This window comes from Hypanus sabinus, chromosome 8 (genome assembly GCF_030144855.1).
Source record: "Hypanus sabinus isolate sHypSab1 chromosome 8, sHypSab1.hap1, whole genome shotgun sequence".
In the NCBI taxonomy this organism is placed as follows: Eukaryota; Metazoa; Chordata; class Chondrichthyes; order Myliobatiformes; family Dasyatidae; genus Hypanus; species Hypanus sabinus.
The window spans coordinates 119013274-119038897 of record NC_082713.1 but is presented as its reverse complement, the minus strand read 5'-3'; positions in this window follow the sequence as shown (position 1 = coordinate 119038897).

Genomic DNA, 25624 nt, shown 5'->3' with positions numbered 1-25624 from the left:
ATGAGGAGCACACACAAAATGCTGGAAGAACTCAGCAGGTCTAATAGCATCCATAGAGCAGAATAAATGGCCAATTTTTCAGGAGAAAATATTTGTCTCTTTCCTTTTTCAACTCAACATGAATATTGTCTAGTTTACTCTGTGATGCACGGAAGCTTTCATGTACCTGAGTTAAGTAAATGTTGGTATCTTCCATGGGGGCGGAATCAACTTCCATCTACTCACTTTTGCATGGCATTCTCAACAGTGTCTGGTGCTGGAGACATGTTCAATTTCATAAGAGTATCACATCAGCCTCATTCTCAATCTTTGCAGATGTGCGTGTAAGTCATCCAAGTTTTTGAGCTGAGGGGGCTGAGTAGTGGCTTGTGCACTGTTTCAAGTAGGAATTTAGTACCTATCAAGTAGCAGATGAAGGGTTCACAAGCCCACCTGAGAGCCAGCATCTACTTTTCAATGTGGGCATAATATTGCCCAGCAGGAGTCGTGCTGTTGGTGCATAAGCCACCGGTTTCCAAACAGCACTGAGCACTGCCCATAGGCCAAAGGAAGAGGCGAATGCTGAGACCTTTTTTGCTTTGTTCAGATCAAACAATGCCAATGTCAGCGGAGAGATAAGCTCAGCTTTAACTGATGTGGTGCGAATCAGGTCCAAATGTTTCACTGAGAGTAAAAGTTTTGTAGTGGCTTTGTTTTCTCTGCCAAATCTGGACTGAGCTTTCCCAACTGGTTTACCATGCCAAGGAAACTACAGATCTTTGATACATTTTTAGGCTCTTCCATGTTCTGAACTCCTGCCAGTTTGTCTGAATCAGGTTGCACTCCTTCTGAGGGCAGTTGTTGGCCTCAGATCTTCACCTCTAACTTTGCAAATTCACATTTCTTTTTGTTCAGGGTGTTTCCAGACTGTTTCAGTTTCTCCAAGGCAGCTTCCACTCTTTTGTCGTATTCCTAATTTGAGTCTCTGAAGATGAGTATATCATCCATGTGGTAGACTACTCCTTCCAGTCTCTCCAAAATTTGGGCCACCTTCATCTGAAAGAGTTCAGGGGCTGATGAAATGCCAAAAGGGAGTCTTTTGAAGGCTTAGCATCCATATGATGTGATAAAGTTTGTGAGATTCTGTGACTCAGGGGCTAAACAGTTCTGCCAGAACCCTGAGTTTGCATCTAGTTTGGTGAAGAGCTTTGCTTTCCCCAGCATATCAAATGTGTGCTCAGTAGAGGGAAGAATAAACCTATCCTGCTTCACTGCATTATTCAATTTTGTTAGATCAATGCAAGTCCTCACTGTGGCATCTGGCTTGGGAGTAGAAACAATGCCCACACACCAGTCAGTAGGTCCATTCACTCTAGTTATGATGTCAAGCGCTTCCATTCTCTCAAGTTCAGCTTTGGTATACACCCTGCTGTGGTCAGAGAGTAGGGCATCACTTCTGGCCTCAGCTGGATACAGTTTTCTTCCTTCAGTATCCCCAGGCCTGTGAACAACTCTGGGTACTTCTACTGCCACTGAAGATTGTTTAGCAAATCCAATTTTGCAATGAGGTTCAGCTTTTCAATGGCATGTCACCCTGGTAGAGGTGAGAGGAGATTCTGAACAACATAGACATCCTCTTTTAACTGTTTCACACATTTACGGATGGAAGTAGTAAACATTCCTTTCATACTGAGCTTACGTTTCCCTGGTTCTGTGAGCACTTCCTTTGTTGGGCTAGGCATAATGTCTTTTTACTTCACCAGTTTTGTGAACTGACATTCGGAAATGGCTATGACATCGCTGCTTCATTTTGCAACTGAACTGTGGTGCACCAGCCTTGTCTATTCGAATCTAGAGCCCCTTCATTTAAATTATGGTCTTCTTTGATCTCCTGAAGGACAGTTTTTGAGTGCCACTGGCTTTTACGTATGTTGGCCAACTCTATTACATTGCTGGCATTTCACTTCATTTGCTAGACAGAGCTCTTTGTCATGAAATGGCGACTTGCTGCATCTCCTGCAGTTGGACTCTACCTGCTCTTTGTTTTGCTTCACTGTTTTGTTTGACTGAGCTGAGCTCTACTGTCTCCTCTTTCTGTAGTCTTTCTGATTACATTTTGCTTCCTTTCATGTATCACATTTCCCTTTCCTGTGAAATATTCTTTGAATTCATCCTGCACTGTTTTGTACTCCTTTTCCTGAGCATCTGTCAGTCCTAATCCACCCATGATGCCCTTTACTATGCCCACCATGCAGTACATCAGTGTGCTTACTTGATGATTTTCTAAAGCCTGAGTTAATTTGCTTGCAACCCTAAATCTCTCAAAGTGTCTGAGCTATCTCTCAAAGACCCTGGTTTAGAGAAATCAAATGCGTCGGGGACTTTATTAGGTAAATAGGTGTAGGTACTGCAGATGTTTGCTCCATTTTCCTGTTTGTTCATTAATTTTATTTATTTGGACTACAACAGCCTTCTTTCTCTCCCTGCGAGTCTGACTGGTTTCTCTGACTTCTCTGCTGTGTCTGTGTCTCTGAGCACTTCCCCAGGCTAGTGGCTCACAGATTATTATGATGTATCCACTTTTGAGAGTAGCTAGAAGGCATTTCCTGGCAGTATGTGAATTCCACCCATGTGGCATAGGATTAACCCATTAACTATCACAACAAAGCCAACCTGAACTGACATTAGAGGACTGTATGTGCATGTGTGAGTGGGTGGAAGCGAGAAACAGGGCTTGTGTTACTGTTGTTTGTCACTGGCTGGGTTTTGTTGTGTTCTATTCTGCTGAGAATTGTGTGGAAAATGCGGTGACACTTGTAGGCTGCCCCAACTTATTGTTGTGTATGCTGTCTGCTAACACAAATGTCACAATTCTCTGCACTGTATGTGATAAATTAATCTGAATCTGAATTTGAATGAATAAACATAGAAATCAATAATCTAATTAGTACATTTGGTCTTTGCATTAATTACCGAGTGAACACTGTTCATGCATTGTAAAGATAATCTTCTAATTTCTTATCTTTGTTTAGCTTTGCTCAAGTGGAAGTGGGTTTCCTTTCCTCAATCATCTAAATACTTACCCCACTAGATTGCAGAATTCCCTAGATGCAAAATGCTATCTGAAACTCTTAACAAAACAAAACATTGTTGAAGATATCCAAAACATGAGTTTTAGGGAATGACCTGTATTATAGGGAAATGTTGAGTAGGTTCGGACTTTATTCACAGAAGTGTAAGAGAATAAAGGGGATTTGATAAATGCATACAAAATTGTGAGGGGTGTAGATAGGGAAAATGTAAGCAGGCTTTTTCTTCTAAGGTTGGGTGAGGCTAGAACTAGAAGTCAAAGGTTTAGGGTGAAAGGTGAAATATTTAAGTGGAACCCGAGGGGGAACTTCTTCACTCAGTGAGATTGGAAGAGCTGCCAGTAGAGGTGGTGGACGTAGATTCAATTAAATAATTTAAGAGATTTTAGGATAGATAAATGGCTGAGAAGGTAAGGAGGGCTATGGTCTGAGTGCAGATAGATGGGATTTGGTAGAAAAACATTTCAGAATGGACGAGATGGGCCAAAGAGTCTGTTTCTGTGCAGCAGTGCTTAATGATTCTATGTCATTGTTTGTGCTCTATAAGTGGGTAAAAAACAGAAGATGAATGAATGTTTGATACTGATTTAGATGACGTTGCTTCCCTCAGTGTTGACGTGCTCTAAATTTTTGACATTACAACATTGCCTTCAATGTTTTTACATTCAAGGTACTCATATTATAAAACATCCACTCGAGCCAGGTTAGGGCAAAAGGTGATAAATCACCAACAGTTGCACAGCTATCGGTAACTAGTAAATCTCAAACCACGTAAATAAAGGAGAAAATCATTCTGCATGTGGTGTTGCAATTAAAAGTTTTGCTCTAAACACTGGACCTACTATACATGTCTTCAACAGATGAATTTGAGCTGGTGATGTGAATTCCATTCTCAAAAACCTGATTTCTTTTTTCATTTAAGCACCCAAATGGGAAAAACATTTTCAAAGTTCAGAGGATTGTTCAAGATATTACAATGCAAGATAAGTTATGAAACTTTTAGCTAGAACTCTGCCCCTGAGGAGGTAACACTACATTCCTCAAGCAGCAGAGCAGAGTAACTCAAGTTTGTTACTAAATTCTAATAAACAGCAAATTATGTTACAGTGAAGGAAAAAAGGCATACACTTCTGATGCCTCCTTCTCCCTGTCAGAGCATTCCAAAGGGATTCGTCAGAAATGTAGTATGTTGGAAACAGAATTGTTGTTATAATGGAGGTAAAGGCAATAGCCACAATGGATTCTGCAGATACTGGCAATCTAGAGCATCAAAATGCTGGAGAAACTCAGCAAGTCAGGCAGCATCTCTGAATTCAAGAGTTTATGCAAGAAGACAGATGAAGGAACAGCCACTAAAAATGGACCTATCAAATTCAAGGATATTCAAAAGGCCACAATAGCAGGGGTGCAGAAAATTGTGAAGACTGTGTGGCTGAGGAAGCTATGGATGTAGGGAAATGTAAGACTAGAGTTTAAATATAACATAAAATGGACAGACTGGGCTTGTTGACTGTGGAGTGTAATGAAGTAAAGTGGATGAGGAGAAACTGCTTTTCCCAGAGACTTGCAGACTTGTAGAATTTCTGCCCAGAGAAAGAGTAGATGCTACCCCACTAACTATATTTATGACTCAGTTAGATGGATTTTTGCATAGCAGGGAAACTAAGGGTTATAGGGAAAAGCTAGGTGGTGAGCTGATTCCTTGGCCAGATCAGCCACAATTTTATGTCAGGTCCAAAGGGCAAAGTTACAATAGTCATGGCAGATTTTACTATGCAGGTAGATTGGAAAAATCAGGTTAGTGCTGGATCCGAAGAGGAAGAATTTCTAGAATGCCTATGAAATGGCTTTTTTGAGCAGCTCAAGGTTGAGCCCAATAGTGGATCTGCTGTTCTAGATTAGGTGTTGTGCAATGAACCGAATTGAGCTTAAGTGAAGCAATGCTTGGAGGACAATGATCATAATATGATAGAATTCACCCTGCAATTTGAGAAGGAGAAGCTAACTGTCATAAGGGGGGGTGAAGGGAGTGGACTCAAAAGCTAGGCACAGACACTGAACTACCAAGAACAGGACTAGGCATGAGAAGGAAGCAAGGGAGGTGAGGAAGAAAGGACACTGGGCATGACACGGGCCCCGGATGAGACAAGGAATCCGGGCCTGGGCTAGGACTTGACTAGGATAGCAAAACCAGGACATGGAACTGGGAACTAGAAGCCTGGGCTTGGACTCCAAGCCAGAGACAAGACAAGGACCCAGAACCTGGGTTTTGACTCAGGGTCGGACTCCAGAACCAGGCGAGGACAAGACGTGGCTACAGGATGAGGAGAGGCACAGGACTGGACGCGAGACTCCTGGACAGGACAAGGGAACCGCAGCACATGACGAGGGACTCCCAGCACCGGACTGGGCAACGTACTCCTGGGCTGGGTGAGGCACAACGACAAGACAAGAACACAGAGCCTTGGTCAAAGGAGAACTGGAACACAGAACACAGAGCCTCAGTCGACGGAGAGCAGGAACGCGGAACACAGAGTCGAGAGAGAGAGACAGGAACATGGAACACTGAGCCGGGAACCCTCATTGGGTACAGGATGTAGGGCCGGGACTCATTACACAGAATGCTGAAGATGACGAGACAACTCCCAATGCTAGGTAGCAGCAAAACGGCCGGACCTACCTAGCGAAGGCATGGACACAGACAGACAATTCCAAACAGGGCGAGGCTCCAGGCAGAGGCGTGGCAAGGCGAGGCCCCAGGCTGTGGCGAGGCTCCAGGCAGAGGCTGCAGGACAAAGCTGCAGACACAGGTTGCAGGCAGGACTTCAGAGGGAAGGGAAGGAACAGACCAGCCTCAGAGTAACAGCAATGACGGTCTGACTTACCCCACAGAAGCAAGGACAGGATACTGACAGGACAAACCCACACAGAGGCAAGAACATGATACTGACAAGATGAACCAGCCACCAGCCTTAAACCCAGGGCCACTTATATTCCCGGCCCCAAGATGAGAATCAGGTGCCTACGATTAAGCCCAAATGAGACAAGGGACAGCCGGAAGACCCAGAGTCTGGAGTACGCACACCAGACCACGGATAAAACAGACCGGACCATGACACTAAAATTAAATGTATCAGTATTACAGTGAAGTAAAGGGAATTACAGAGCCATCAGAGAGGAGCTGGCCAAAATTGATTGGAAAAGAACACTGGCAGGGATGACAGAGCAACAGCAATGGCTGGAATTTCTAGGAGCATTTCAGAAGGTGCAGAATATATACATCCCAAAGCAGAAAATCTATTCTAAAGGCATGATGACACAACTGTGGCTGACCCAGAGAAGTTAAAACCAGAAACAAATGCTGAAGTGAGGGCATATAATAGAGCAAAGGTTAGTGGGAAGTTAGAAGGCTGGGAAGCTTTTAAAAACCAATAGAAGGTAACTTAAAAAGTCATAAGGGAGGATAAGATGGAATACAAAGTTAAGTTAGCCAATAGTATTAAAGAGGATACCAAAAGTTTGTTCAAATGTATAGAAAGTGTAAAAGAAGTTGAGAGTAGATATTAGACTACTGGAAAACGATTGAGTTGAGTCAGTGGTAAGGAAGCCAAAAATGATGTTAGCATTAATTTCAAGAGGACTAGAAAATAAAAGCAAGGATGCAATATTGAGCCTTTATGAAGCAGTGGTGAGACCTCACTTGGAGTATTACGAGCAGTTTTAAACCTATTCTTTAAGAAAGGATATGCTGACAATGGAAAAGGTTTTCACAAAATTGATTTTGGGATTGAAAGGTTTGCCATATGAAGAGCATTTGATGGTTCTGGGCCTCTACTCACTAGAATTCAGAAGAACGAGCACATTGAAACCTATTGAATGATGAAAGGCCTCGATTGATTGGATGTGGAGAAGAACCAGATAAAAGGGAGGAAATTAGGGTTGAGAAGGAAATTGGATCAGCCATGGAGGAACAGACTCAATGGGCTAAACGTTCCTATACCTTATGGTCTTTATTGAATGACAGAGCAGGATCACAGGTGAGAGGGCATACTCCTCTCCTCTTTCTTCTGTTTTTATGGAACAGGCTGAAGGATGAGATATAATCATGCAAAATTATGAGGACCTTAAACAGGTAGGTAGTATCAGATATAAAATTAAAATGTATACAACCGTATTTTTAAGATACAAGGCGAGAACATCTGTAGAAGAATCACTTCATCTATTGGGTGTGTGGAAGATGGAAAGCTCTCCCTGAGTGTGGTGAAAGCAGAGACTCTCACAATGTTTAATACATATGCAACTTTAATGTATATGGCACCTGAGTCTTCAAGGTATAAAAAGCTATGCACCAAGTGGTGGCAAATGTGATTAATATAGATGAGTATCTGATTGTGGGTCACAGGGCATAATACCAAAAGATACAGGGGCAGCAATAGGCTATTTGGAACATTGAGTCTGCTCCACGATTCACATTGGTTGATTTATTATCCCTCACTAGCCCATTCTCCTGCTATCTGCCCATAACTTTTAATGCCCATATTGAGCAAGAATCTAAGTATACCCAATGACTTGGCCTCCAAAGCCACCTGTGGGAATGAATCCCACAGATTCAACAACTTCTAGCTAAGGAAATTCCTTAAATGAATTAGGTTGTAGATCCAAACCTATGACTTTTGATAATGTTCTAAAAACATCTCTTCAAAAATATTTAACTATATACAGGACCGAAACATATGTGTTAAGGTAGCCACCTCAGTGTAGCATCTATCACAGGTGAGATTTATACTAGAAAATTCCTAATTCATTTACGGCAATCTTTGGGAATATTCCAAAGAAAGCAGGAAATGTTCCTGCTTCTGCTCAATGCATGACAGCTTTTTCAACTTTATTGGCTAGGAGAGCTATTCTATTGTATTGGAAGGATCCCAATCGACCTATTGCTTTTTTCTGGCTCTCCTCCATTATGTCGTGTTTAAGTTTGGAGAATATTAGAAGTCAGATGTTTGATACATCTTTTAAATATGAGCGAACTTGGCAATGTTTTATTCAATATTTTCATATGATCTAATTTTTTTTTACTTTTTCAGTTAATCTTTTTTCTTCTCTGCAAAGTTTTAGATTTGACCAGAAGGATTTTTCCTTTTTTTAAAAAATTGTGTCCTCAAAATGGACTGCCCAGTCCTCTTTTTTTTTTGTTTTAGGTTAGTTTAGTGGGTTTTTTTTTTCTCCCGATAATAGAAATTTTTGAGTTTTTTTTTCTATGGATTGTTAAGAGAAGTTTTGGTTCTTTGTTTTTCTTTATATTAGCTTAATACTATACTATATATGATTTTGACAGTGTATATTCCTTTCTTTGTTTGTACTATTATTGAAATATTTATTTGAGATAACCTCCTCTGACTTGTATTTATCTTTATTCTTTTACATCAATAAAAAAAATTGAAAATGGAGAAATTCCTCTTCATCTTTGCTTTAAAAGGACATTCCTTTATTCTCAGGCTGTTCCCTTTGGTTCTAGATATTCCCAATACAGGAAACATCTTCTCCACATCCACACTATCTAGGCCATTCAATATTCAATAGGTTTCAATGAGGTCCTGCTCACTCAGTCTATTAAACACTGATGAGTACAGGCCCAGAGCCATCAAATGCTCCTCATGCTTTAACCCTGTCATTTCCTGAATCATTCTCATGAGCCTTCTCTGGACCCTCTCCAATGCCAAAATTTCTTTTCCTAGAGGAAGGGCCCAAACTGCACACAATTATCCATGTGTGTTCTGACCAGTGCTTTAAAATGCTGTAGCACTACATTCTTTAATATTCTAGTCCTCTCAAAATGAATATTAGCATTGCATTTGTCTTCCTGACCAACAACTCATTCCTCAAGTTAACCTTTTGGGAATCCTGCATGAGGGCTCCCAAGAACCCTTTACACCTTGGATTTTGTTATGTTCCTCCTGTTTAGAAAACAGACTCAACTTTTATTCCTTCTACCAAAGTGCACAACCATACACTTTCCTCACTATATTCCATCTACCACTTCTTTGCCCATTCTCGTAATCTGTCAAAGACCTTCTGCAGCCTCCCAGCTTCCTCAACACTACCTGCTACTCCACCCACATTTGTATCATTTACAAACTTGGCCCCAAAGCTATAAATTCCATTATCCAAATAAATGACAGAAATGTGAAAACAAGTGGACACAACATCAAACCCTGGGGAACACCAGTAGTCACCGGAGGTCAACCATAAAAGCCCCCTTGATTCCCATTCTTTTCTTCCTGCCAGTCAGCCAATCTTCTAACCATGCTAGTATCTATCCTGTAATACCATGGAGTTTCATTTTGTATAGCAGCCTTTTGTGTGCTCCTTGTCAAAGGCTTTCTGAAAATGCAAGTAAACAATATTCACTGACTCTCCTTTGTCTATGCTGCCTGACATTTCCTCAAAGGATTCTAACAGAATCGTAAGGCAAGACTTTCCCTTAAGGAAACCATGCTGCCTTTCGCTTCCATGTGCCTCCAAGTACTCCAAAACATCATCCTTAACAATCAATTCCAACATCTTCACAGAGGTCAGAATAACTGGCTTATAATTTTTTTTCTTCTGTCTTCCCTTCCTTCATAAAGATTGGAGTGACATTTGCAGTTACCCAATCCTCCAGAACCATTCTCAATCCAGAGATTCTTGAAAGATCACTACTAATGCCTTCACAATCTTTTCAGCTATCTCCTTCAGTATACTCCATCTAGTTCAGGGTACTTTTCTATCTTCAGATCTTACAGCTTCCCAAGTACCTTCTCCTTAGTAATAGGAGCTACACTCACTGCTACCCCTGGTACTCCCAAAGTTCTAGCATGCTTCTGGTGTCTTTCAACAGAAAATACTTACTAACTTCTTGCACCATTTCTTCTTTTTCAATTACTACCTCTCCAGTGTCATTTTCCAGTCCAATATCCACTTTCACCTCTCTTTTAATCTTGATATATGCACTTTGATGATAAAATATACTTTGAACTCCTTTGCTTGTATGACCATGTATCTCTGTGGCTGTAACCACCTCTTGAAAATATATTACACACTCATTCTATAGCAGTGAGATCATTCTAGATCTTCATAAATTCCAAACATTTTGCCCTTTTGGACTTCATGCAGATGCTAAGATGCTCTATGCTCAATGCAAGGGGATAAAAATTAGTGTTTAAAATGCTCAAAAATTTCTGAGTATTTGTTAACACCACTCCAGGGTGAGACGTACCAGTGAGGGCAAGCTATAAATCATTACTGAGAACTGCTGAGGCACAATTTCAAATGTCATCTCAGTGCAGGCCCTGCTGTTAGAAATGCTCCTTATATCCTGCACCACTCAAGTACATGATTTGTCTCAAAGGCATCCATAGTCTGTTTTAGAAACCTATTAAGTCAGACTACATTATCATGTTCCCTTTCCCCTGGCACTTCAGTGTTGTAGGAGTGCTGATTGCTAACACACAAGAGAGTATTTCCAGATTTCATTTGCAGCTTGAAAGTGCAATTTCAGTCAGTGGCAAGCACTTTAGTATTCAACACTGTGAATGCTTTGGAAAAAAAAAATGAAATCTTAAGGAGAAAAATGGTTGCAAAGTGATGTACTTGTGTACTGCAGTCTTTTATCAAACTGGATGTTACCACAATACAAGGCAATAAATGCCAAAATATATGTAACCATAGAGCAGAGGATGATGGGATTTTGTAATGCTGTGCACAATCAACAAACAAGAAATAGCACTTTATTAAAAGTTGGACGTTGTACCTAAATAATGACTTGATTAAAACACAGACACATTTTGATGATGAGAGAAATGTATAACTCAAGACAAGGTGGAATGGAAAGCAAGCATACCTCATCAGTGTACCTCATCACAAAAATGGTACCACAGAGGAATAAGAAATCATCATTTCTTTCAACAAAATCAGGTATTTAAATGATTTTGTTATTTAAATAAAATTCAGCACAAATAATTCCGTAAGTCTGAAACAATTCTAAATTCCATCTGCCATTTTTTGCCCCATTTTTCCAGCTGATTCAGATCCCTCTGCAAGCCATGATCGCTGTTTCAAAATGTCTACAACACCCTGAATCTTGGTCTCAGCCACAAATTTGTTGACCTAGTTTAACCACATTATCATCCAGATCAGTGGAGTAGATGACAAACAACAAAGGACTCGGCACTGATCCCTGCGGCTCACCACCAGTTGCAGTCCTTCAGTCAGAGAGGCAACTTCCCACTACCACTCTCTGGCTTCTCCCACAAATCCAATGTCTAATCCAATTTACTACCTCATCCTGAACACCGAGCAACTGAACCTTCTTGACCAGCCTCCCATTTGGGACTTTGTCAAATGCCTTACTAAAGTTGTGTCATCAGCAAATTCATAGATGGCATTTCAGCTTTGTCTAGCCACACAGTGTGAATGTAGAGATAGTGGGCTAAGCACACAGCCTTGATGTGTGCCAATGTTGTCAGTGTTGAGTAATATTAATTATTTTCAAATACTGTAGCTTTCTTTTTACACACAATGATCTCACAAGGAATATAGTGTTAGCTAATTAGTCCTGATGAAGGGTCTCAGCCCAAAATGTCAACTCTTTATTCCTTTCCATAGCTGCTGCCTGAACTGGTCAGGTTGTCAGCATTTTGTGTGAGCTGCTCTGAGTTTTCAGCATCTGCTGAGTCTCTTATATTTATGTTAGCTAATCAGTGTGTTCACCAGGACACCAGAAGTGCTTCAACTAATCCCATGACATCTACAAATATTAAACTTAATAGACAGTAAGGATTTGAGTTAAAATTTCATCAACAAGGAAGCACCTCTTATAATTCAACACATTTTCCGTGCTGTGCCAGAATGTCAGGCCAGAATAATAAGTGAAGCCCAAAGGCATTGGACACAATAGCTATATTTATGCATCTATTCTATGACTATGCATGCTGTGTTTCTCTTTCTCCATTTAAATGCTGATGTTAAGTTTCTTGGACCATAGTTTGACTTTATTCAGCAGCCCATAGAAGAAAGAATACGCCTGTGTGGAAGCGCGCAAATATCTCCTGTGCATTTCAATCTAACAAACATCCCACCGTTATCAGTAAAGATTTTGTACATTCTCCCCGTGACACCATGGGTTTCCTTCAGGTGTCCGGTTTCCTCAGACATTGGGGCTAGTGTTAGTAAGTTGTAGGTAGCAATAGAAACGAGGCAAAACATATGGGTTCTCCCCAGCGCATCCTCAGACTGCATTTGTTATTGACGCAAATGACGCATTTAGAAGTGTGTTTCTGTGTTTCGATGTACAAGTGACAAATAAAACTAATCCTTCTTATCCAATCAGGGTAATTTCCCAAGGAACAAACATTCATGTTAAAGTAGAAGTCTTGCTCAAACCCTGACCTTCCTCTCCTTCATTTGACTGAATGCATTTTTTCCAGACTCAAGTCCTTCCTGGGAATGTACCATGTACTGGCTGCATGTTTTAACGGTATTACTGATAATTATTGTTCATGCTTTGTTGCCCTTATTTTTAGCACAGTGAAGGGTCTTTCTGAACTGCTGCAGTCTGTGTGATGGGGGAGTCCAGCAATTTGATCAGCAATGCCTTTTGACTTTATGTTGATTAACTCACAAGAAATGGGTAGACAATTTTATATTGTCTGTTCAACCCACTTAGTTTTAGAGAACGCAGCCCTCAGCATACAGATTAGTAAACTTTAACCGAAAATAAAGTGATCTTCCTGATAAGATCAAGCGTATAATTGACCAAAGAATGCCTATTGAAAACAATGCAACAGTGAAACCCACACTTCAGTTCAGACATCAACTATGGAAGAGAATAAACAGTTGACATTTCAGTCCAAGACCATTAAAAGGATTTGTAACCATTTTAAAAAATTTTTTTTGGTATGTATAGATTAGTATCAGTTACATTTTATAGTAACAAGTCTTTATTGTGTGGTTATGATCAGATGTCATCAATGCCTGGCCTCAAGAATGATTATGCCAGAGGTGAGAATTGTGTTGGCTAAGATGGATTGTCTAATCATTTATTCCAACAGCCTGCCTGATGTGTTACAGATCCACTCTCTGATCAGACCCAGGATGAAGTGAAAATGGCCCACACCCACTGACTACTTCGTGATTCTTGCCTTTAATGCTTGGCAGATGCTTGATTAAAAGTGGAAAAGTTGGCTGCAGTCTGCAACGTTTTCAGACTCCCACAAGGTTGAAGAAATCCTTGGAAAATTCACAGACATTTTACTTACACTGAAGTACCTATGGAATTATATAGCTGGAAAATAGATCAAGCCCATTTGCCCTCACTCTTGCATACTTTTCCAATTCTATAATTTTATTTTTGATCATCTACTTTCACTGCTCTTCTTGTACCAGGAGACCTACTTCCAGACCTACTTACCTCTGCTTGCCAATTTCCTTCCCTCCTCAACATTGAAGAAGTGTCTGTGCATGGTACTTTGTTCACTCGTATTTCCTCATTGATCTCCATCTTGGCATTTATCCCTGTAAGTTGGGTAAGTACTCCACCTGCCCTTTCACATCTTCATCAACACCCATTCAGGCCCCGAACAGTTCTTCCAGGTGGGGCAACACTTCACCTGCGTGTCTGTTCGGGTCATCTATTTTATTCAGTGCTCTCTGTACGGCCTCCTCTACCTTGGTGGATCCAACACAAGTTTGTTCCACTTCACTCCATCTGCTGCAACAACCAGGATCTTTTGGTTGCTACACACTTCACCTTTACTTCCCATTCTGCCATGTTTGTCTGTGGTCTCCTCTACTTCCATGATGAGGCTGAGCACACATTGCAAAGGTGGCAATCTGATGGCATGAATATCACTTTCTCTAACTTCTGGTAATCACTCCTCAGTCCCTCTTTCTCTCTTTTTTTTATTCCCCATTCTGTTACTCTCTCACTCCTTCTCCTCATCTTCCCCCTCCTTCCCTGGTCCCCAGTCCTGTCCTATCAGATTGTTCCTTCTTCAACCCTTCACCTCTTTCACCTAAGCCCTCCCAGCCTTTTTACTTCATCCTCCAGCCGCCACTCACCTGTCGTCTCCCTCAGCTGATCTCACCCATCACCTGTCAGCTTGTACTATCAACCTGCTATCTTCTAATTCTGGTTTCTGCCCCCTTCCTTTCTAGTCTTGATGAATTGCTTCAGCCCAAAATGTTGACTGTTTATTCTTCTCCGTAGACCTGCCGAGCTCCTCCAGCCTTTTCAATGTGCTGCTCCCTTACCTCACCACGTCCCAACTGAAAGGACGTGAAAGCAACTGACCCAACTGAAAGCAATTTGGTAAATTGTTAATTAGCTCAAAGCCAATTTTATTGTTAAATACATAAGTGCAATTACAATTTTACTTGCACATTGAATCTGATGCTCACTATCATGGAAAACATCTGATGGTCTCCTCAGTTCAGAGACACTACAAGTGGATTAACTGTTTTCTGGAACACTTCCATTCAGTCCACACTGTGACCCTAAACTTCCAGCCTCCTGACAGTTGATTCCATATCAAACTCCTATTCTGACCTCTCCATTCAACCTCCTAGTAAGCCCCAATCATGCTCAAAGTAGGTTCAGAGAACAGCAAATTCATCTGTCACCTGGTGACCTGGAAGCCCTCAGGGCATAATTGAATTTAACACTCACAAGTCATTTATAGAACATGCAACAGTACAGCATAGTAATAAGACATGTAACCCAAAATATTGAGCTGATCTATTTAAACTAGTAATTAGGTGGGGGCGCGTGTTGCAAACCTACATCAAGGATCATTGGGATGAATCTGTTTGTGTTACCTGGGGAAAATGGTGGTAACAGAACATTGCATACACAATGATCATAGGATTGACTTTGCAGTATAGAACTACAATGCCACACCAATGGCTTTTGGGACCACCTGGTAAAGGGAACCATTAAAAAAAACCTAGAAATAACAATATCAACAAAGACACAGCTCTCCCTCTAATTAAGAACTTGAATATGATTTTAAACAAAGTGAAACAGTGGAAACCTGATTGGTTGAGGACTAACCAACAAGGAGGGATGGATGATGGGAGCTTAATATATATACTCCTGAACTAGACATGCTGAGGGATCCCTGATGAAGATGGCAGAGTTTGTCATTGAAAAGTCGGTTAAAATCGATACTTGGACCCAGCTGGAAGCCCAAGAGTTTTTGCATCATATGTTCTAGAAGAAAATACTAGATCCTATTTTTAGTAATACATAAATAAATTAATCCCTTTAACCTACACAATATCTGTAATCCTTCATTATCTGCAAATTAATGTGCTAACTTAAGAACCTCACTACCTTCACTTCTCTACCCTCACATCCCTCACCCTTTTAACCTGAAGATCACCTCACTCATGGTCCACTGTCCTTTTCTATCAAAATCCTTCTTCTTCAAACCTTTACCTCTTCCACCCTATCACCTCCCAGCTTTTCACATTATACCCCTCCCTCAGCCTGTCACCTGCCAGTCTGCATTCCTCACCCTTCCTTCAAATGCTTATTCTGGCTTCAGGCCCTTCCTTTTCAGTCTTGATGAAGGTTCTCAGTCCGAAACGTTGTCTGTTTATTCCCCTCCATAGATGCTGCCTGATCTGCTGAGTTACTCCAGCATTTTTTGTGTGTTGCTCAAAATTTCCAACATCTGCAGAGTCTTTTGAGTCTCGGTGGACACTGGCTCTGCTTCTCCCCTCACTGATGCTGCCTGACCATCTGAGTACTTTGCACAGTTTCTGTTTCTGTTTTGGATTTCCAGCATCAGAGGCTGTGTAGTTGTGAAACTTTTGACACAATTAACTCTGACATGGAGGCTGCTAAGAGTCTGTCTCAATTTCAGACCGTTTCTATGGAGAGGATGGATCTGGCAGCACAGGAACAGTGTTTGCAAAGAGAACATGAGGCACTGGCTTAGGTCATCCTCATGTTTAAAGGAAGAAGAGGTAAAGAGGAATGAGATAGATTGGCTTGTCAACTGTTGTCATAACAATAATCTTGCACTCAATGTCAGCAAGACCAAGGAACTGGTAGAGGATTTCAGGAAGGGTAAATCAGGAGGACAAACACCAGTCCTCAATGAGGGGCTAGCAATGGAAAGGATGAGCAGCTTAAAATTCCTGGATGTCAACATCTCTGAAAATCTATCCTCAGCCCACTATGTTGATGCAGCTATGCCAGAGACTATACTTCATTAAAAGTTTGAGGAGATTTGGTATGTCACCAAATCATCTTGCAACTTTCTACAAATACACTCTAAAACTTCTATTGTTGCACCATGGAGAGCATTCTAACAGGCTGCGTCGCTGTCTGGTATGGAGGGGCTACTGCACAGGACCAAAAGAAGCTACAGAAGGTTGTAAGTTTAGTCAGCTCTATCTTGGGTGCTTGTCTACAAAGTATCCAGGACATCTTTAGGAAGCGATGTCTCAGAAATGCAGTGTGCACTATTCAAGAACTCCAGCACCCAGGGCATGCCCTTTTCTCACGGTTACCATCAGGTAGGAGATACAGAAGCCTGAAGGCACACACTCAGTGATTCAGGAACAGATTTTTCCCCTCTGCCATCAGGTTCCTAAATGGACTTTGAAGTTTTGGACACTACCTCGGTTTTTTTTAATGTTCAGTATTTCTGCTTTTGCACATTTTAAAAAATAATCTATTCAATATATGTAATTGATTTACCTGTTAATTTATTATGCTTCATTTTATTTATTATTTTTTCTCTCTCTCTGCTAGATTATGTATTGCATTGAATTGCTGCTGCTAAGTAATAAATTTCACGTCACATGCCAGTGATAGTAAACCTGATTTTGATTCATCCTAGAGAGTATTGGGACTGTTTGCATCTCCATCTGGTATGAAGGGGCCAGTGGACTGGATCGTAAGAGGTTTCAGAGTGTCATAGACTCAGCTAACTCCATCACAGGCACAAGCCACCACACTGAGGACATCTTCAAAAGATAATACCTCAAGAAGGCATCATCCATAATTAAGGACCCTTAGAAACTGGGACATGCCATCCCCTTATTTCTGCCATCTGTGAGGAGATGCAGGAGGCTGAAGACCTACACTGAATGTTTTAAGAACAGCTTCATCCTCTCTGCCATCAGATTACTGAATAGTCAGTGAACCCATGAATACTATTTCACTATTCCTCTTATACTATTTATTTCAGAACTTATTTTCATTTGTTATGCGCACATGGTACTACCACACCAAAACAACAAATTTCATAACTTATGTCAGTGACAATAAACCCAACTGATTCTGGGTGCTGAAGATAAAGCTTCTGCTTATCTATTTGTGAATGTCATTTGAGTAGTCCATTGGTTTAGAGAGGATTAAAGTTAAGAGAATTGGTAAGGAGGTTGAGCATCAACTCTGATTTATTGATTGGACTATGATGCAGGCTTCCTTCATCACTTTATCAGACTTTTTCTTCATCCTCTCTATGCTCATTCCCATCTGAGGAATATGTACACATTTTCAGAATTTTCTGAGTTCTGATGAAAGGTCATCAGGCCGAAACATTGGCTCTGCTTTTCCCCAGTGACACTGCCAAATCCAAGTGCATACAGTATTATCTGTCTTTATTTTATTTCTCCACCATATCCTGCTCAATATGTATAGTTCAAAGGACATCAGCGAGAAGAGTTATTTGGACAATTGTAAGACTTTGATATGTGCAGTGTATGTAGTCGCTTTATTGCCTCCATTACTTGTGACCACAGTCCAGAAGTACTTTAATGTGCTTTGTGATTCTGAGCTTGTGGAAGATACTTTAAAATTCCAGGCAGCCAGAGGTTAAGTGCAAAAGGAGTGGAGTGTTGCAGCATTATTCTTTAGGATAGAATAACTCCAGGGATAAAGACTGAATATTGTGTAAAATATGACCAGTGACACAAGAAGCAGCTGAGCTCTTACGTAGATCCTGCCTATCCTTCCCAGTGGGAGAGTGGTCTGAAACAACTTGTGTCACTCTGTCTGCAGAGATTGTACGATTATGTCATTGTGCTGAACAAGCAGCCTTGTTATTGAAAAATGTAAAGATCAGCCTGATCTGTGGGTATTTCAAAGCTTGCTTTGACTATGCAGCCATGCAGGAGACACTAATTGCAGGCATGCCGCCTGCACGTTTCAATTTAGTTTCAAAAAAGAAACATTTTACAAGCAGCCAACATCAAAAAGAAGTTGATCTCAAGGAAAGATTAAACAGTACAGCACAAGGCGCGACTTGAAAAAATGCAGGGAAACAGCATTAAAATTAACATTTTTAAGCCTTATCAATACAATCTTTGAAAACATCTTCTTCGCAGTTCCTCAAGACTTAAGGATGACACCCATAGTAGAGGATTTAAAGGTCACTTTATTTGCAAAAGGGTTGGTTACCTGGCTGTTACTGCTTCTTGCTTTTCCGGACCAATGTTGTGCTAGACAGATCTGCAGCTGTGAAAGTTTGTCTTCTGTGGCAAGGGATTCTGTGGCACAGAAGTTAGAGATGGAGCTAGAACTTTCCGAACCACTGGCGACCCTGAATCCGGAGGAGTACGTACAGCTCCGGTTTCCATATTTAAGAAACAGCTTGCCTCTGGAGAGCAAGGTGTTAACATGAAGAACAGTCGAGCAGATTGAGTTGATACTCACTACAATTTGGAAGAATGAGAGGTGAACTTACTGAAACACACGAGCTTCAATGTGGCTGAAGTGAATGACACCAGGAAGAAGATTCCATATGTACAAATAGTTCTGGAAAAATATAATAATTTACTCTCCACAGAAACCTCACATCTCTGCAGAACAGGTTGTAGTTAGTTTCAAACGACAAACTCAAGCAGTTTTTTTCCTGATTAGAAGGGCAAAGTCAGCATGGTTTCCTTAAGGGGAAATCTTGACTGACAAATCTGTTGGAATTCTTTGAGGAAATAGCAGACAGGATAGACGAAGGAGGGTCAGTGGATGTTGTGTTCTTACATATTCTGAAGTTCTTTGATAAGGTGCTGCACATGAGGCTGCTTAACAAGATGGTATTACTAGAAAGATACTGGCTGACTGACAGGAAGCAAAGAGGGGTAATAAAGGGGGCCTATTCTGGTTGGTTGTCGGGGACTCATGGTGTTTCGCAGAGTTTGGCATTGTGACCATTTCTTTTCATATTTTATGTCAGTGATTCAGATGATGGAATTGATGGGTTTGTGGCCATGTTTTCAGATGATATAAAGATATGCGGAAGGGCAGATTGTGTTAGGGAAGTAATGAATCTGTACAAGGTATTACAGTGGATATATTGGGAGAGAGAGCAAAGAAGTGGCAGATGGAATACAGTGCAGGGAAGTGTATGGTAATGCACTTTGATAGAAGGAACAAAAGCAGAGACAGTTTTCTAAATGTGGAGAAATTTCAAATCTCAGATGCGAAGGGATTTGAGTCCTTGTGCAAGATCTCCTAAAGGTTAACTTTCAGGCTGAGTTTGCGGTAAGGAAGGCAAATGCAAGTTTTGGTTTAATTTTGAGTGGACTAGAATATACGAACAAGGATGTAGTGCAGAGGCTTTATAGCCATTCATCAGATTGCATGGATGATTGTGAATAGTTTGGGGCCTATTATCAAGGAAGAATTGTGCTGGCATTGGAGAGCATCCAGAGGAGGTTCACCAGAATGATTTCAGTAATGAAAGGGTTAATGTACGAGGAGAAATTGATGGTTCTGGGCCTGTAATCACTGGAGTTTAGAAGAATGATGAGGCATCTCACTGAAACTTATCAAATATTGAATGGCCAAGATAAAGTGGATGAAGAGAAGGCATTTCCTATCGTGGGTAGGTCTAGGACCAGAGGGCATGGCCCCAGAATAGATGAACATCCAATTAGAACGTAAATGGGGAGGAATCTTTTCAGCCAAAAGGAGTTGGATCTGTCCGATTCACTACCACAGATGGCCATGGAGGCCAAATCATTGAGTATATTTAAAACTGAGATTGATAGGTTCTTGTCAAGTCAGAGGGGTCAAAATTCACAGGGAAAAGGGAAGGAGAATGTGGTTGAGAGGGATAATAAATCAGCCATGATGGAATGGCAGTGCAGATTCGATGGGTCATATGGTTTACTTCTGCTCCTATGCCTTTTTCTTATAATTGTGCTGTAATAAATCCAGTGCACATAATGCAAATAGTGATTCCTAATCAATCACATACAGTACTTTATAAACAATGCAACTAGTGATCGCTAATCCAGGGATGGTGAACCTATAACTTATGTGCCCAGGATGGTATGCACAAAAATTTTGTTGGCAGGTGTGCAGTGCCGCCCATCTCACAATTCTTTACACACCAACCATAATAAAAGATACATTACTGCCAAATAATGTAGCAAATGATTTTTCACAGCCTGAGAACAGGGAGATGTTTTCATAGGAAATGTTTCATGCCAGCTTGGTGCATGCTAGATGGTTGCAAGAATCTGTAACATTGAATGATACCGTCTGAAATCCATGCAGACCTGATCAGTATTGGGATAATAAATTGGCTTTGCAATGCTTATAATTTTTCTTCTGTCATCTGAGACAGAACGCTTGATATTCCATGATTTTTTTAAGTTGTTTTAGAGATACAGCACGGTTAGGGCCCTTCTGGCTTAACAAGCCTGCCTCACCTAATTACACCCAGGTGCCAATTAACTTACTAACAGTGTTCAGGCGTGGCAGTTTTCTCAAACACTTGATCTCCCAGAAGTGGAACATCAAACGATTAAGAGTCCTCTATTCTATTTGCCAAGAGTTCTCTTCCTTGTTCCTGACCGCAGTTTCCATTCCACCAACAGCTGACATTAATCAGGCACTCAAGGTATTGAATGCGACCATCATCAAACAACAAACTGCCCACCCTGATGCATTTTAAATCATGATCAGGGGCTTCAGTCCGGCTCATTTGAAGAAATCTCTTCCCAGTTATCATCAGCATACTGTGCGCAGCACTATTGGTCCTAACACATTCAACCACTGCTCTACTTCAATAAAGAATGCCTACCATGCCATGCCTAGCTGCATTTTGGGAAATCTGATCACTTGGCTATCCTTTTACCTGCCAACAGACAGAAGCTAAATAGCAAGGCTCTAGACATACGACAACAAAGTGATTGCAGGAGACACAGTAGCCACAAAGGGATTACTTCAAAACAGTGGATTGGGCATGTCCAAGAACTCATCGGATGATCATTTGTTGTCAGGGACTTTATAAAACAATTGTAGATTATTATGTACTCACAAAATCATTCAGTGTCTTCCCCAACCAGAAGTACTGGATGAAGCATGAGATCCACAATCCGCTGAGGACCAGATGACTGGTACTCAGATCTGGTGACCAAATAAGAAACAGGAGGTTCTGGTATGATCTCCAGCCATGTTGTGTTAAGGTCAAGACTAGGTCTATTCAGGTCATATTAAATAGAGACAGATATGACCAGAATACAAGGAAAGTGTGCAGATGCTGGAAATCCAAAGCAATGCACTCTATTTATCTTTTTCTGCAATTAATGACCAAACATAGCAATCTACGCCTCTAGTGTCCCCATTTTCAGCATCAGTGATTCACATGAGAGAAAAAAACACCACCATCTCTTATTGTAATACCAACTACACTTTTAAGTTTAACACATTAAAACTTCGTTATTGTAAGTATCTTTCACAAGGTTTAAATGCCAGTGCACATTGAGGTTCCTGGGAACCTAGTTGAGATTACTTTAGCTCAGATATATTTGCATTTAGCATTCTTCACAAACCATTAAGTATCTTCTGAATTGCAGCGACCATTTTAATGAAATACGTGTTTTGAGGTTTGAGGTGCTTGTTTTAATACTGTTGTTATGAATGTACCACAGCTCTGAGGGGCCGAAGAATCGCAAGATCGCTATTAATTTGGGTCTCGGACCCAGGAAGTGAGAGACAATGCAACGGTTTTGGCCATTGTTCTTAGAGACACCTGTGTGACGTGCATGTCCCTGCTACGTGACAGCTACCATGGATATGGACACCCTCAGGCAATGTGGGGGTGGGGATTGCATCCCCCTACTTTGATGGACATCTACAACTCTGCAAGTCAAGATAAAAGGGGACCCCAGTGACGCACCAGAAGGACACCCTCGCTCAGTGCTCCCGTGGCTGGAAGCCACTCAACGCCACGTGCGCTCCTAACTCCTTTGCCTGGGGAGCGGGTGGCTGATAATACTGAGAAGGACTTCGAACTAACAACGGGGAAACAACGCTCCCCTGATTTAACGGAGTGGCTTCATAAAGACCCAGGCAAGTTTTCTTTCCGTTTTTCACCAATCCCTCTAAAACACGTGAAACCCAGCGATTCCCCGAAAGGCTAAAGTCTGCAGACTTCTGAGTGACTTTTATATTTCCAACGGACAATATATTATCCCCTAGACAACAGTCGAGATTACTTCTTAATGATGAACATTGCTATACCCGCGCTTTAGATTGAGTATTGACGACGTGCATTATCTGAATGTTTGTATTAACCTTACTTTTGTGCCCCTTTATAAATAAAAACGTTTGAAAATAGTGACATCAGACTTCAACGGACCTCTCTATCTTTGCTGGTAAGTTATCCAATTACGGGATACGTAACACTATCATGTGACCAAGGAGAGTGCACATGGAATGCTGTATCCATTTTTCGGTCCCCTCCCTCCAAAAGAGTCTCATGAGGAGGTCCAGCTTGTCCCAAGGCCAGCAGGCTTACTGTATGAGTAGGCTGGGACTGCATTTCAAAGTTTAGAAGAATGAGAGCAAATCTCATTGCAAAATACAACATTCTTAAAGGCCTTGGCAGGCCATATGCCAAAAGGCAATTGCAGTAGAAGTAAGGATGTTTCCTCCGCTATGGGAGTCTTGGAGCCGGTGGCTCTGTTTGAGTGTAAGGAATAAGCAGTTTAGTAACATGAGGAGGGTGGTGAACCTAAGGCCGAGGAGGCTTAGCCATTGATTCCATTCAATAGATTTCAGTAGATTGAGGGAATCGATTAACTATGTTAGAATTTGACACTCAATTAGAAGACCAACAATGACTTGAATGAATGACATTTGGCTAATTCTGCTTATTTGCTTAGTTTCTTGCACTGCCCTCAGGGAGATGAGACCTGTGAACTGAAATGAGTATTTTCAACTGTATTATGGTCACTCAGGAATGGAATGGAATGGAGTATTAGAATCAGAATCAGATTTATTCTCACTTCTCATGAGCTTTGGTTTTTTACAGCAGTAGTTAAAAGAAAAAAAATCACAAAATCAATAACGAGTATAAAAGAGAATGAACAATTAGATCCTGTTGATGGGTTCATGATCCGATCAGAGATATGATGGAGGAAATGCCATCCCTGAATTGTGGAGCCTGAACACGTGACTCCAAGGAAAAAGTGAGCACCGTGAATATTGTTGAGTCATTGAAGGTCATGGGTCTATTGAGTAGTAAGAACAGAAAGTGAAGATAAGCCTTTCCGAAGTACAAGGAGATCATGAGTGAGTACACTAAATATTGTGTAAAGTATGCCTGCTCCTGTTGTTCTATGAGGTGCTGAGAACAGCCCTACTCTGGTGAGCAATGAAAGACATTTATCATATATGCAAACTATTAATCCAGTGAATTGACAGTCTCACCTTCTTTATTCTTGGTTCATTGACTTCAGGAGGAGGAAACTAGAGGTCCATGAGTCAGTCCTTTTCAGGGATCAGAGGTGGAGTGAGTCAGCAACTTTGAATTCCTTGGTATTGTGGCGACCCATTTCCTAGCGTATCCGAACCGACTCACAATTAGATAGCCTACGGGGGTTTGCGAGCACAGAGCTTTGGAGCCTCTGCGCCATGGGGGACTGGTTGACAGAGGCTTAAAAGTGAGGCTGAAGTTTTCGAATAAAGTTTTTTCCTTCGACTGCAGTTACCGACTCCGTGTCGTAATTTTAGCGCTGCATGTAGCACACCGCTACAATTGGTGACCCCGACGGTCCAAACGATTTTTGGACCAGAAATGACCGACGCCGCCTCTGTTCATGCGGTTTTGTTGAAACTGCCAGGTTTCTGGACACAGCGCCCGGACCTATAGTTCCAGCAAGCCGAAGCCCAATTCCACGTTCGCCAGATCACCTCAGAAGACACCCGCTACTACTACGTGGTGAGCTCCCTCGACCAGGACACAGCGGCCCAGGTCGCGGAGTTCGTACAGTCACCCCCGGCAGACGGCAAGTACACGGAATTCAAAGCCCTGCTCCTCAGGACTTTCGGACTCTCACGGCGCAAGCGGGCTGCCCGTTTACTGCACCTGGATGGCTTGGGCGACAGACCTCCATCGGCTTTAATGAATGAGATGTTGTCTCTCGCCGACGAACACACACCCTGCCTCATGTTTGAGCAGGCATTCCTGGAGCAGCTGCCCGAGGACATCCGCCTGCTGCTGTCCGACGCGGATTTCAGTGACCCCCGGAAGGTGGCAGCCCGGGCGGACTTGCTGTGGAACGCCAAAAAGGTCCATCGCACGGATCTCCCAGCCCCGCTCCCGGCAGCAAACCAGTCCAGGCCCTGCCGCAGAGCCCGCTAACCCCCGGCCCAATGAACACTGGTGCTTCTACCACCAGCGGTGGGGTGCAGAAGCCCGCCGTTGTCGCCCGCCCTGCAAGTTCCCGGGAAACGCCAGGGCCAGCCGCCGCTGATGGCTACGGCGGCTGGCCTTCAGGATAGCCTCCTGTATGTGTGGGATAGAAGGTCGGGACGCCGGTTTTTGGTCGATACTGGGGCTGAGATCAGCGTTTTACCTCCGACGAGTTACGACACCTGCAGCAGGGCACCGGGTCCCCCCCTGAGGGCCGTGAATGGCAGCACCGTAAGGACCTATGGCACCCGCCAGGTGCAGCTACAGTTCGGCTCCAGCCAGTTCACGTGGGACTTCACACTGGCCGCCGTAGCCCAACCGCTTCTGGGTGCGGATTTTTTGCGGGCTCACAGCCTGCTGGTCGACCTGCCCAGGAAGAGACTGGTACACGCCGAGACCTTTCAGACGTTCTCCCTGGGTGCAGCCCAGTTGCCGGCCCCTCACCTCGGCTCCATCACGCTGTCCGACAACGACTTCACCAGGGTCCTGGCGGAGTTCCCATCGGTTCTGGCACCGCAGTTCACAGCAGCCATGCCCAGGCACGGTGTACAGCACCACATCCCGACCCAGGGACCACCCCTCCATGCCCGCGCTCGGCGGCTTCCCCTGGACAAGCTCCGACTGGCGAAGGAGGAGTTCCAGAGGATGGAGGAATTGGGGATCATCCGGCGGTCTGACAGCCCATTGGCTTCCCCCCTGCACATGGTGCCCAAAGCGACGGGGGGCTGGAGACCATGCGGCGACTACCGCCTGCTGAACGAGGCTACCACACCGGACTGCTACCCTGTGCCGCACATTCAGGACTTTGCGGCAAACCTGCACGGCGCACGGATCTTCTCCAAGGTAGAT